This window comes from Acanthochromis polyacanthus, chromosome 1 (genome assembly GCF_021347895.1).
Source record: "Acanthochromis polyacanthus isolate Apoly-LR-REF ecotype Palm Island chromosome 1, KAUST_Apoly_ChrSc, whole genome shotgun sequence".
NCBI lineage: Eukaryota > Metazoa > Chordata > Actinopteri > Pomacentridae > Acanthochromis > Acanthochromis polyacanthus.
The window spans coordinates 57,461,659-57,476,935 of record NC_067113.1 but is presented as its reverse complement, the minus strand read 5'-3'; positions in this window follow the sequence as shown (position 1 = coordinate 57,476,935).

Sequence of the window (15,277 nt, the reverse complement as noted above, 5' to 3'; positions counted from 1 at the left end):
AAGAAATATGTATGTATTACTTTCCAACACTGGTGCAGTATTTTAAATTGCTATTTATAAAAGTATTTTCCAAGACAAATGTGTATTTAGCTATTATCTCTTGTGTAAAATGCGAATGTTAACTGTAAGTAATGCAGTCAATTATATATAGTGGAGCAGAAAGTAAAGCATATAGTGATTGAGTAAATGTACATCCACCATTGGGTTTACTTATTTGGACTTCAAATAGTTTTTAAAATGTCTTCTTAATGATTTACTGTAGTTTAACGCTTGTCTGTGTAAAAATATTCATCGTAAAGTAACTAAAACTGTGTAGCGGGGTACAATATTTCTCCATACAAAGTAGCATCACTTGGAAACATGGAAGTAAAGCGCAAGTTCCTTAAAGTTACAGTGCAGTATTATACTTGAATCAGTTGCTTTCCACCGCCAGTTTTGCATCTTTGGACTTTAAATGTTGTCTAAATGATTGATCTCCAGGGAAAATGTCTTACTAATTATGCTATGTGGTTTAAAAGAATGCTATATTATCCATAGTGAAAAATCTTAACGTTAAAAGTTCCTAAGGCTGTCAAATAAATTTAATGGAGTAAAAATTACAATATTTCCCTTTGCAATATGGTGGAGTGGAAATACAAGTTCCTCAAAATTGTAGTAGTTGACAACACTCGACTAAATGTATTTAATTACTTTACACCACTGGTTTCGTATCTTTATGCTTTAAATTGTTATTTAAATGAGCAGTTATGGGGGAAATATGTCTAACTGTGTGCTGTTTATGAATAGGTTTGTATTGTTTATTTAGTGAAATATCATATTTAACTAAAACTGTCAAATAAATGTAATGGAGTAGAAAGTATATTTCACTCTGGCGTTTCGTTGAAGGGAAATAGAAAGCGACATGATACAGTGTAGTACTTAATTACTTATCAGCATTGGTTTTTACATTTTTACACTTTAAAATGTTTAAATAAGCGGTTTACAGCTAAAATGTCTGTTGAAGATGCTGCTAAACATCTGAAACATGACAAGCACCAGCAATATGTGAAACCTTCAACATAACCAATAAATATGAGGTAAATATATAAAATAATAAAGTAAAAGAATGTTAAATGCGCTGAAATAGGAGATAAAAGTGAAAAAACGGCATATAAACAGTTTTGAAGTTTGCTGAAACTCAGAAACTGGCCGTCATTTTGTGTCCGCCCACCAGGAGGCGCTGTGGCTCCACACAGAAATTGCTCCTCTGTTTTTACCGACACTTCTTTTCCAAACCAGACTTTACCTGAGCGTCCACGTGCTTCCCCTCAGCCCCGGCCCTTCCCCACTCTCTCAGGTAGGCATCAGTATTCAGCCCACAGACCGTATTTTATCACTGTGTTCAAATGGCGAATGCGCCGATTAGCGAGAATGTCAATTAACGCTAAATCAGTCTGAAGACATGGCTGCTGCTGGTGACTTTCTCCTCCACCTCAGCTTAAAAGTTTGCTAACACCACCTCCATTTTTGTATTTCCACACCGAGTGGGCAGACAATTTGCCTTTTAAGCGTCTCTTTTATGCGTTTGTATGCTAATGCCGTGATGAAAGTTAGCTAACAAAGATGGAGGAGGAGGAAGGTGGCTGCGTGGGTTGGACTGAACCTGCACACTTGTGGAGTTCATTCGTCTTTAAAAGGGTCCAAAGCACGTCTTGGATGCAAATTTTGCATTAAAAAAAAACCCAAACAAAACAAAACTGTTGAAATATGCATTCTACTTAAGCCAATGCAGCTTCTGTTATTTGAAGCCTCTGACATTCAGCGAGGTAAAGCAGGTTTTTATGGGGATTAAATGAGCCAGTAATGGGCCTGTGGTATAGAAAAAGCCACCTTCAGAAGCCGCTGAAAGACATCTCCCATCTTTATAAACAATTGGAGCTAATGCAGCAAACACGCAGCAGACTCCATCCCTTCTCTCCTCTCTCTTTTGTCTGTCTGTCTTCACCAGATACTAATTGTGTGGGGAGGTAAACACAGCAGTCAAGTGGAGAGGACGGCGAGTCAAGCGTGAATATCAATCTCCCCACATCAGTGTCATCAGATGACTTTGACGGAGTTGAGGCAGGGCTCATTAGGGGGCTGCAGTAACATCCAGGTGGAGGGCTCTGATGTTCGCCAGGTAACAGGTGAGCGTATATATGTGGCGGTGTGACAGGATTGGGGATGTATAATGCGACCACAAGCTTGCACAGAAGTGTCACCAGGGTTCATGGAGGAAATGTCACGTTCCCCACACATCTGCATGAGGAAGCGCGCGAGTTGTAAACGTTCCATATTCATGCACCTGATTACTATGAGCTCCAGCCGTTCTCGAGCTCCGTGTCAGCAGGTGACAGTAGGAATTGCCTGTGTTTTTGCACCGGATGTCAGCCCTGGCAACTGATTCCTAATTCCTTCTGCCTTGTAAGATTTTGGCGATAAAGTTGAGGAAATTAATTCTGGTGTTTGTGACTTTTCTCGCCAGAATAAGACCCAATGATGCCAAATCAAATCTCGAGGTTGCGTTTATTTTTTGAGTCTGAGCCAGTGTTGTTGGATTTCTGGCGGCAAAGTCGCTGCAAAGATGCTGGCTTTTGCATTTGAATTGAATTTCTAGTAAAACCTTTTGATCAGAATGAGGATGAAGTAAGTAGAACTGACTTTCTAAAGTATTTAGTGATTGAATTATTTTTTTTCTGTCAATTTTTAAGCAAAGAGCCATGCACATTCTTGTGTTTCAGCTTGTAAAATATAGAGATCTACCGTGTTAGTGTTACTTTGCCATATCACAGAGTAAAGTGATCATTTTTGTGTTTTGGTTGAATCACCTTGAGCTCTAAGAAGTTGTGATGGCCTGTTTCACTGTTTTCTCAAATTTCTAAGGCCAAAGAATCAATTGAATAACAGCAACTTTTTCCCAAGATCATAAATTTCAGAGTTAATACCAATGCCACCGATATTCTAAGATTCTTGGCAGTAATTTTGTTAACGCAGCAAAAAATAAACTAATAAAAGTTATAAATTTTAACAGAAAATGGGGGAAAAAAATCTCAGCTGCATATCTTTGTCATATCACACTGATCATTTTTGTGTTTTGGTGGCATCAACCCCAACATTAAGAAGCTGTCATGGCCAGTTTTTCACTGTTTTCTCAAATTTCAGCAACTAAAGAATCAATTGATTAACTAAAAGATTCGGGGACACTTAAATAATTGTTACTTAGAACATTTAAAATCTATTTCCCCTTCTATTATAGATGCCCTTATACCTAAAGTTTGATAATTGTTACCAATACCTTTGATACTGTGTGATTCTCACCTCTAACTCTAACACAGCACAAAATAAACCAATAGAATCAATATATTATAATCTTAGCTCGAAAAATACTTTGGATAGAGACTATTAAGTAATAAAAAAGACAGTACCGTTACTTTATACAAACAATATTCTGCCAAAAATGATTGAAGAATCCACTATTTCATAGTGGCATAGCATCTGTAGTGCCAGGCTGCCTGATGTATGAACAATAAAGTAAATAATATAGGCTAGGAGTAAAAGATATATGAAAACATATTAACATTTCCAATAATGGAAGCGTTTACCCTCCAGGTGTTTAGAACAGGCAACACTAGGTTATGAAACTTGCTCATCCAACTATCCTATAAGGAATTTAGTGCAAGTTTTTGTCATATTTCTCTGTGCCTCTGAAACCTGCAGGTATAGCTGGATATGTTTGTGTTGATTTCCTTGCACCTGACTTTTCTGCTCCTCCTGATGCTGTGAAAAGATCATTTGGGAAACAACAGAAGCTGCTGCAGACACACAACAAACACAAACACACACCGCCAGATGTTGACAGGCTGAATGAAATGCCAGTAGCCCACTAAGATTATGAGATGTAGTTGTTTTAGCTTTAACAATGTAAGTTACTCTTCATGAGCATTGTGTGTGGTGATATCTTAGGATGTGAACATTATGATGACAGAGATAAATTTAAGTGAAACTCTCTAAGCTTGACTTCAGATTTGATTGGATAAGTTTCCTCCGTTTGCTCCGTACAATGACAGCAGATATCAGCTGTAAACTGAGCGCTTTGAGTTTCCTCCCAGATCCTTAGTGAGAACCTTCTTGTCTCTGATGGGGTGGAAACAGGCTGTCTGGATCTTGTTGCCGTAGTCATGGAGACTTTTCTGTGACACCGTTCTGACATTTCGTTGTCTATAATTTGTCTTGTCTTTGTCGAGGTGGTTATATTTCCCCTTATACTGAAAAAAATGCCCCTCCCAAAACAAGAAAAAAAAACTTATTTCAAAGAACTTCTACCTTAAAATAAGTGAAAAAATCTGCCAATAGAACAAGTGAAAATTGCTTGGTAAGATTTCTTGAAATAAAATATATTTAGAATACTGAGATCTTAAAATTAGCTGGGGAAATGTATTTAAAGCAATACGTTTTGCTTGGATTGTCAAGCTAAGGTGTCTTAAGATAAGCCAGACATGCTAAAAAAATTTGCAATTTTCACTCAAAAAATAGATTTTTCTTTCATGTAACCTCCTAATTTGAGATGTATTAACCCGTCTTCATTTACGGGCCCCAAAAAATATTGTTGCTTTGTCTGAAAAAAATCCAGCCAAAAAATTCCCCAAATTTCTGAAAATTTGCAAAACCTTCAGGAAGAAAACTCCAGTAATTCCTTAAAAGTTTCATTTATTTATTTATTTATTTTTTTAAATCCCCCAAATGTGGCAAGAAAATTCTTGGAAACATTTTCAAAAAATGAGTAAAAATCTTCCAAAAAATCCTAAAAATATCTAAAGTGATTACATATATATCAGTAAAACTTCTAATATTTTCTTTAAGAACATTCAGACAAAAAATCAACCAAAATCCAGCAAAATTCGCTGGTTTTTGGTTGATTTTTTTTTTGTCTGAATGTTCTTAAGAAACATTTTTAACAATTCATTTTTTTCCGAATATTCGGATACCAAAATTAATATCGGATAGTGCCATAGTGAACGAATACTCGGATATTCGGGATATTCGTGTCCAGCCCTAGAAAATATATATTTTTCCACATTTTCAAACTTTAAGACGAGTAAATTTGACCTGCAGGACGAGCACGACTTTTCTTGTAAAATTCAACTCAAAACAAGACAATTTCAAGATCGTTTGATTTCACAAGATATTTAAGAGGCGTTGTCTTAAAACAAGTCCCTCCTTCTTACTGAAATGTCTCTTAAGTGAATTTATCTTAAATCAAGTGGGATGAGAAATTTTGACCAAAAACAAGACAAATAGACTTAGTAACATTTTGAGTTTTTGCAGTGTACAAGTTGCGGCGGACCTGCTGATCCACCACCACTTGCTGACGCCACTCTGGAGTCTCCCGTAGGCTACATGTGACAAAGGTATTTTTTGCAGTACTATTGTCATTCTGATATCAACTAGTCTCCTTTTTCCACTTCATTCTGTAGAATATAATAGTCTGATTGCGTTTCATTATTATTCTGCTATAGGGGAAGAAAATGCTCAAGTGTGTTTGCATTTCTTTAAACCAAATATATTTGTTAGTGATGTGGCTAAATGAAGAATATGCAGCTTTGATGTGGAATTGCTTTTGTGGAACATTTGCAATCAGGTGGGAGTGATCACTATTATCATAATGATAAGCCACAGAAAAGACAAGCAGGATTGTTTTAATGCCTAATCTAGATCTGTGGCAAAAGTTTCATTGTGGTAGGTTTAGAGGTTGTTTCTGTTTTCCTCGGCGAAGAAAAAAGTGACGCACAGATGGCGTAAGTAAAGGTCAAAGCAGCCTGAACTGAGCGTCCAATAGGAGGCGTCTACCTGCGTCCTACATCTGGTGAGTCAGACTAACCATCATATCTACTGTGCAGAATTTACAAAAATCATTTGTTTCGTTGCGCTGACCTGTTATAATATCTTTTAGCTTATTCCACCTCTTCATAATGTAGTCAGATTTGTGAGTCCATGTTTCAAAGCTCTGCATGTTTAAATAAAGACTTAATTTTATTGATCGACAACCCACTGAATCAGTGAGGTCAAAGAGGTTGTAAAGTGTTTTCATCTTGAATTTAAGTCAAAATAAGAAAACAGTTTCCCACTAACACAACAAAAACTCTTAAAAATTCCGACTCATCTAAAGTGTGACTGAAAGTTCGGAGGTGTGTGAGGTGACTGGTGAAGGAAACGCACTCTGAACCTCAGCCCGATCCTCCTGCATTAAACATCTCGCAAACCAGCCACTTTCCATTTTGGAACACACACAAAAATATTACCCTCCACCACTCCCTTCCAGCTCCCTTTTATTTTTTTTTAAACATTTGCTCCCTCTCTTCTTCCCTCCCTATCTTTCGCTCTTTCTGCCTCTCTCTCTCGGCGGGTCCCTGATAGGCCCAATCTCCAGTGGCTATGTTCAAAACACTGGGCCAGAATAGCAAGGGCCCTAGGTAGATAAATATTTATGGGGTGCGTTTACTTCTTACCACAGAGGAGAAGTAGAAATAGTGTGTTTCCAAGGTGAGCAAAACAAACAACTTCAAAGGAATTTAAATGCAGTTCATGTAAATTTTCTCCCACAGTCGCATGTTTCTGCAGAGATTATCGTTATATTGTTAATGAAGGATTCGCGCCTGGTGCCAGATGACCTGATTATTATCTGTTTGCAGAAAACAGGAGCCCAGAGGCATCATCGGTGCATGGAAGTAGATGGAGTGAATAAAAGCATATGTGTGCAAATGCGAGCCGCATATTCCCCCGTCGTGACGTCCGCGCCATTACGTCGCGGCTTTTGGGCAGTAATCAAACCGTGCAGCTACATTATTCATTGATCAGTGTGGACTGTGATCAGAAACGGCACTGCTAATGGATGAGATGAAAGAACTGCTCAGCACGGATGAAGCCAGAAAGAGTGTGTGTGTGTGTGGGTGGGGGTGGGGGGGGGTCATCAATGATCCCCTGGGATGTCATTTATTTACTGCTAATCTGTAAAATGCTATGCAGGCTTTCACTGAGGCTGCAGCTTAGCACCTGAGATCTAATAGCTCCTGTTAAATCTGGGTATCCTATCTCTCTGGATTCTAGCGCGGCAGCTCGAAGCTCGCAGACGGCTGGCTGATCGTCACATGTGCCCCCATCAAACGCAGTCGGGCGATCGTCTAATTATCTGCTAATGTCATGATTCAGCTGGCTCCGGAAACATGGCGGTGCAATTCGGGGGTTTGCTGGCATCCTGGTTGGTTGGTCGGTTCAGGGGGTGGGGGATCAGCAGGGCTCAGAGCACGGCCCTTTGATGTGAAAGATAATTACTTGTGTAGTTAAGATAATTAGCACAAGTCCAGAATAAAAGTAAATAGGCTAACTGTCGCTTCCACTGTAGCCGGAATGAGCTCAAGCTGCGAGCCAAACAGCGTGGGGTTTTCCTCTCTGCTGAAAGGGAAATTAGATTTAGGATGCGCGTTGAGACTATTTGTTGTGTGTACTGGATGTGTTTGCTTTTTTTAAGCGCATGCTTCAGGAGTGGTGTAGGTGTATTTGGAACCTGAAGACTACAAAACTGGAAATGAAACTAGATCTGAGGAGTTCAGAAGTCAGACCACTCATTTAAGTCCAAAAAGATACTTTATTGTCTTGATTTTTGGATTTATGAACAAATTGCAATTCCCTTTCTGTTAGCAATGCAAGCACGAAGGTGAAATGCCAGTCTGTCAACACACATGCTCTGTATGACTGCGTTTGGAGATCAGTCAAAATAACTGATGAGAAAACAAGTAAAGAATTGAAATGTGAGTGCTCAAACAGTGGACATTCTCGTTATACAGTCTACTTTGGGAACACGCCAGCAGCAGCAACTTTACAAGCGCCCAATAAACATTAAAGAGCACGGCCGCAACTAACAGTTACTTTCTCGATTAGTTGTTCGGTCTATAAAATGTCAGAAAATCTTGAAAAATGTCCATAAGTGTTTCTCAAAGCTCAATATAATGTCCTTAAATGTTGTATCGCAACTAAAACATATTCAGGAAGAAGGAAGCCAAAAAATAGTCCAACATGAGAATGTGAGCCCGGATAATTGACTTTTTTTCCTCTTAAAGATGACTTAAAACCACTCAGTTATCTAAATAGTTGATGATTTACTTTAAAAATTGATAGCTTATTGAATAAATAGTCAATCTTTGTAGCTTCATGCCACAAAGATGTTTCATGTGGAATCACAGGAATGCCATAATAAAAGATAAATCGGTTAAAAAAAATGAAATAAATGTGTAAAATAAAGAACACTTAAACGAAAAAAAAATCCGTTAAAAATAAGGAAGGAAATCAATAAATGTGTAAATATAAAGAGAAATAAATAAAAGAATAAATATAAAAAAGTAAATCAGTTAAAAATAAGGAAATACATGTGTAACTATGAAGAGGAATAAATAAAAGAATAAATAAAAAATGTGGAAATATAAAGAGGAAAAATATCATAACCAAAAATATATGGAAAAATAAAGGTAAATGTTGGCACTCCTGTGATTCCATAGTTTCAGGGCTTAATGAAGAAACAAATTCTTTTTCTTCATTTTGCTTTTTGCAGCAGAAGATAACTAAAAGTTAAGGTGATTCCACAAGATTCCAGTCATGTGATTCACATGTTTTGTCATTTTAAAGTTATTTTTGGTACACACGAGATAAGACATGGCTTTAAAAATACTTTACCTCTTAATATTACCTTATTTACTGTCATTAAAACTGTTTGCGTCGGTGTTCCGTATGATTGGGCCAGATCTTGATTAACCTAACAGTGAAGATGTCCTTTAATAAATAATAAATGAGGTCTAAAGATTTTTAATTACAGAGGTTCTGATCAGTCAGGAGTAGATGAGGTTTTAAATAAGAGCTATTTAGAGACTGTGTGAGCTAAAACACTCAAGAAGACCCGTTTTCCTTTACAACAATCGCAACATGTTTCCAATCAGGGAGGCTAACTCATTAAAATATGCAGTCATTAGGACCAGTGGATATGATGGAACAGTGATGCCACATTTGCCACTTTTTTTCCAGCTCCATTAGTTGACGTGCATTATGGGTAATGTAGGTGGCAAGTTTGGACACGGGGAAAAAGAAAGACATCTCTTGCTCTGCTGCATAGATTTTGTGTCTCGAATATCCATCCTTATCCAGCTTGTTATAAATGTTTGACCAGACACTTCAAGCAAAGTCTGCAAAATTATTCCAGATTCATTCATATTTTATGTTCTATTTGTCATTTGTATTCCTCTACATGTTACTTAAAATCCTTCTCCAGTGGAAAATCATTGGAAAAATGTCGATATTTAGCGTGTAAAGCTTCTTGAGTTGAGATGTAGACGTGTGGACCTCTGTTCCATACGTGTCGTGTGTGTTCAGGCGGAGTTGAATGTGCGTTCCCTGCAGGGTGATGGGAGTTTTTATATGTGTCTGCAAAGACTTAAGTGGGTTCATCCCGGCTCTCATGGAAAAGAGACTCCCCTGCCGGTCTCATCGCCATTCTGCCGCATTCCAAGGACACTGTTGTGATTGACGGGGCTTAATGTGTATCTTGCCAGAATTGAATTTGATCCTGGGGGCTCTGCACGAGGCCTCTATGTTAGATTTACACTTTCTCCCACCCCTCCACCCTCTACTTCTATCTTGCCCTCCCTTTTCTCTGTCGAACAAACAGAAACAGAATTACCTCTTCTGGAGCAGCTCCTGCTGCCTGCTCGCTTTGCTGCATTGTGGTGAGATCATGTGCGGATCTCTGTCACTGAGTGATTGTGCTGCTTGTGTTTTTCCAAGGATGTTGAGACGGGAGGATTTGTGCATGTCAAAGACTGACTGGAAAAAAAAGAGCAGATGCGTACGTATGTATTTTATGTACAGGTGTGTGCTGTGGCATATGTGAATCCCTGTCTACATGTCTGTTTATGCCTGAGGAGGGGGGGGGGGGCGTAATTGTAGATGCACCTGCTGCCACAGAGCTGTAATTTCCCTCGCAGAATTTAGCTGAATAATCGCACTTCCCCTGCTGGCACCTCACGCTTCAAAGCACTGATGAGATGAAACACAACAATGATTTGTGGCGGGCTTGTCAGAAACGCCACACCCCGCTCTGTCTGGGGGTGAGGTGGCGTGGCAACTTCTGGTTTGCATAACAGGCAAACTTTTCCCACCCCGTGCACATCAAGGCCTAATCACGTCCATAAATGGCAGCATGGCACCGGGAATAAAACCGGGCTCGACTCTGAGGCGTTTGAGAAGTCTCCACAGTGACATTAGCTGTCAGCATCTCCATAAAGAGACGCAATTTTATACCAGGCTACCATCAGTCCGGAAGACAGCCGGAATAAAGACACCTCGAGCTTGTCGTTACGGCGATACCATTCACATCTACAATTGTGGCATCAATCCTCCCCTCCTCTGCGCTGTGAAGTTGCAGGAATGCCAGCAGGGCCCCATTCTCTCTGGCTTTAAGATAGCCGACTCTTGTCTCCCCCAGATCTGTGGCGGTAACATCCTTATCGCCGGCAAAAAGCCTGCCATCCAGGTTTATCCATTTGGCTGAAGACTGACATTACTGCAATAGCGTCCCTCCTTATCTCTATCTATTTCTGAGGCTGAGGAAGCAAATGCGGACCAAGACAGATTACCATTTCAGCTCTGAAGGAAACAATGGCTTTCTGTCTAAGTTTCATGTGGAGGCACTGCTGAAGTGGTGTCCTTTATCCGCTCATACGTGTGAATGTGCACATACAAACATGGTAGGATGTGGTGGTTTTAATCTGTTTTTGCGCCCTGTGGAATAATATGCTTCATGCATCATTTACATTGGTCGACTGTGTATTGGTCGTGATCTTGCAAGTGCATAAATTTAATGCAACCAATTTGGAAATTATTCTTTTAAATACCTGCATTTTTTTTCCTACAAAAAACAGTCAAACTAGAACACATAAATCTTAAACTTGCTACAAAACTCTTAACCGATGTTTCGGCCTAATTTTGTACATGACTGACTTTTAGCTTTCGAGCCTTGTGGCACATGACATGGATGAGAGAATGTCAGAAAGTTCACAACAAATTACATTTGACACTAATCAAACTTGACCTCAACGTGAAGCTCGACACCACTAAAAAAAACAAACCCCTGAACCTGAGTCTGAGCTTTATTCTTTGTCTACTCAGGCAGTGCTTCCCCTCAGGCTGTGTGCAATTCCACAAGACTTTTATTTTTTATAATTAAAGCTGACAAAGATGAACCATTTCTAGTTCACTAAAATGCCCCAAAGCTCTTACAATTACTTGACTAAGTGACAAGAATTTAGTTGGGAGCAGTTTTGGTGATTGACGTGTGTCTTGTATTCTTTGGCTGTAAAATAAATGTATATAGATTGTAGACATCACATTGGATGCTTAGAGGTTATGATTTTAATTTTCCTGTGGCAGTTAATTCACAGTATATAGCAGGGCTGTGCAATTAATTACATTTTAGTCATGATTTTTACTTTCTACATTGAAATGAACATGATAAACGGATATGAACTCAGAGAAAACTCCACATATAGATGTGTTGATGAAACAATCTTGGTTTTAACATGGGTAAATCTGACATAAGAACACCTTATTTCACTCTTTTCAAAGTAATTTTTGGTCACACTCAGAACTAAGTGAATGGAGACTAGACTTCTATGTGCAAAGCCACATCTGTTATAGCCTGTATGTGAGGCATTTTAGAGAAATCTGTAAATTGTAATGCCTATTCATAAGCAGATGTTCAGCAAGCGAGGCATTTTTGGTACAATTTAATATATATGTGCCTAGTAGATCCACAGAAATGATGCAGAAATGTGATGCAACATGGGAGTAAAAGCAGTGCTCTGTTTAGTCAGAAGTAAAAGTGCAACAGGCATGTTTTCCAATGAATAAATGTCTTAAATTAAAAGGATTTAAATATCGATCAAAGTGATTGCGATTGTCATTTAGGCCATAATCCTTCTGCCCAAGTATATACTGGTCAGGAGATGTGGACAAAAAGGATTCAGAGATTCATGACAGTTAGCCACAATTGGTAACTTCATACTCTAATTTGTTACCACTGCAAGTTCTGTTTACATCAAGCATAAGAAAAGAGAGAAAGTTTAGCAGTTAGTTGCAAGATAGTTAAGATGCTTTTTACATTTTTTTTCAGGTGATTTTTGTTACTTTTCGAGTGTCTTTTTTTTTAACTTTTCAACATCTTGCTTGTGTCACTCTCTGTTAGTGCTGGTATTGTTAAGATTAAAGATTAAATATCCTTGTTGGAGAATAACCGATAATTAATGCTGATTCATAAAGAATAACCTTGATGCTTTTTGCAATGCATATTATAATAATAAGAAACTCAGCAATGGTAGAAGCTAAGAGGCATTTGGCCAGCTCTAGCATATAGCATGGAGGAAATAACTGGCATAAAAATGAAAAATGAAAACTAGTTGGAGCCCTATAATGCACCATATGGTTTATGAAGCTTGTTGGCAGGGCTATACAGCGTGGTGAGAGAGCCCAGGGATACCTCAGAGACTTCATTCAGGGACACACGAGTTACAGAAGCACTGCTGGTGGAGTCAGCAGCGCAGGTTAATAGCCACCAACAGATTTGCTCCAAAACAGAGCATTCATGAGACCAAAAGAGACTCTGAAATATTGCGTTAATTTGTCAGAGAATGACGCAACCATGTTTTTTAAAAGAAAAGCCACTGAAAAATCTGTCACCTGGGCCGCGATAATCAAAAAATGACATTGCAAGATGCTGGAGGGACTGATACATACTGTATGTGTTCCATTTAGAGAGGGCTGCACAGTGAGGCCCTTATTTTGGCGAGGCGATAACTTCCACTGGTGGCTGATGCTGTGGGTGCAGCTGCAGGGGAATGCAGTACTCAGGTCGGAGATTGTTAAAAAAATAAAGGATGGTCTGTCTAACAGGTTAGAAGAGGAACAGTGATGTGCTTTCTTCACTGCTCTGCATCTTTTTTTATTACTCGATCTGGCACCGTCTCCTGTCAAATAAACCCACTAAGTTATCTTGCTAGATGGTAACAATAAAGTCACCGCTGTTTCTTTCCCCCACGGATTGCCGGATTAAGTCAAAGGGAATCTTTCTCTTTCCAGCCCTCTTCAGCTCTTTTATTGTACCCCCTCCTCTAACCAATCCATTTGCAGAGTATAGTCTCTGTTTTTTTTTTCCTGTTGGGACCTGTTAATGCCACCAGATATTTCCCTGTTGCACCTGACTACTTAAGTCTTCGACTGTGTTTGTGCGCTCCCACCTGCACACACTCGCGCTGTTAAATGATTAATGCCGAATATAAGGACCCACCAACTTTCTGTCTCTTCCCTTCCTCCCTATCCCTCCCCCTGGCTTCCCACCACCTCCTCCGAGGCTATTGATTGTAGAACAAAGGGAAGGGACTCGGACTGACCCCCAGATTACAAGCGTGTGGAGTATAATTACCTTCACCGACTCTCCCTTCTGTGTTGAACAAAAGCGGAGCTGAGCCAATAAGGCCAAAAAAGCCCAGCTAAATGAAACATGTCAGCTTTTTAATGGAGTTTATTTACTTTGGTGTGTTTACCTATTAATGTCAGCTATGATTTCATCTGCATACTGGATTTTGTCGGTGTACACGAGAGCTGTGTGAGTGCAAGCCTTGCCTCGAGGCTTAACCCTGCTCTGTATAATGCAGGAGCTGAGAGGGAGGCACTTGTCACTGAAGCCTACAGGAAACAGGTAGTACGACACAGCCAGGGAATCTGTGTTTGGGCATAAGATAGGCTTCACTGACAATATCTATCCTTACATCCTTTTTAAAAGCTCAGGCAGGGCCATTGTGGAAGCTGGTTAATGAAAAGTCTTTAGAGGAAATATTGATTCCTTGAGAAGAAAAAGGTAGTAGTTTTTGCATGTTATAGCTCATTAAGTAGAATTACTTGCATAAAATTAATTAAGGCTGATTAAACTACTTCAAGTACTTTGCACAAAATGGAATAAAAGCACTCTTGGCTTCGAGGTATCTGTGCTTAAGGATTTATCGAGTTTTTTGTGGTCGTATGAACTGCTTGGCTGTTTTTTTGTTTTGTTTTTTTCAAGGTGGCACATGGGAGGTTCTTGTTGGATTTTGCATCTTACTGAGTTAATAAGAATTTCCGTTTGATTTAACAACGCATCCGAATTGTCTCCGTGTAGTTCCAGGCATCTCATGCGCATGAGGATTTCTGTTTGATTTGTGCAATATTTGCGCTATAAGATTTCTTCACGGAGCGCATAATCACAAATTTGTTTTCTCAGATTTCTGTATTACATGCACAAAAAGAGCATCCTCTGATTTCATAACGCGGTGATGCACATGCAGGGGTACTTGTACACCAGGGGGGTTCCTGTGTAGCTGCCAGAGGGTACGTGGAAAGATTGTAAAGTTACCAAACAGATGTGGAGGAAAAATAGCAATTATGATTTGATTCAACAAACCACTTAGAAAATAAATGCACAAATAGGATTTTAAATTAGTTTGATGCAGATTTTTGGTGTATGTACAATAACTAATAAGCTAGTTTTGACAGAATGACTGTATAACAAACTTCCCACCAACGTGAGTAGTGTTCTGATGTGAAATAGTCGCCTGGAAGTAACTGATAAATGGTTGAATTAGGTGGGTAAAAATAATAAATTACTCACTCAAATTAAAGTTGCAAATGGTTTTAGTGTCCATCTTTATAATTTAATGAATGTAGTTGTTTCTGCACAGGGAACAATCTATGATCCCAAACCAATGGGACAAGTTTTAAAATATATTACATTCCAACAGCAACACAGCTGCTGCAGCCAAACTCAGCAAGCAGAGCTGGTGGAAAGCTGCAGACTGTGTGAATGAGTAATTAATAGGCATATCAGTACGGCTGCCCCATTGTGTATAAGTTGCTTAGATGTAGGTTTCTCCTTCAAGATACAAGATTCAGTTTAATTATCATGCATCACCAGATTTACTAGCAAAATTATGTAGTCTCTTTATGCTACTCACATAAAAGGACGAATTATTTAAAGAGTAATCATTAATAATTAATAAAATGAAACTACTTTCATGGTGATGTGGAGGATGAATTCATCTCACATTCGATCACATTCTTATGGCATGTAAAGCGGTGTTAGCGTTATTCTTTAAGCTGCAACCTTGGTGCTGTTAAACGGTTTGGGGAGCAA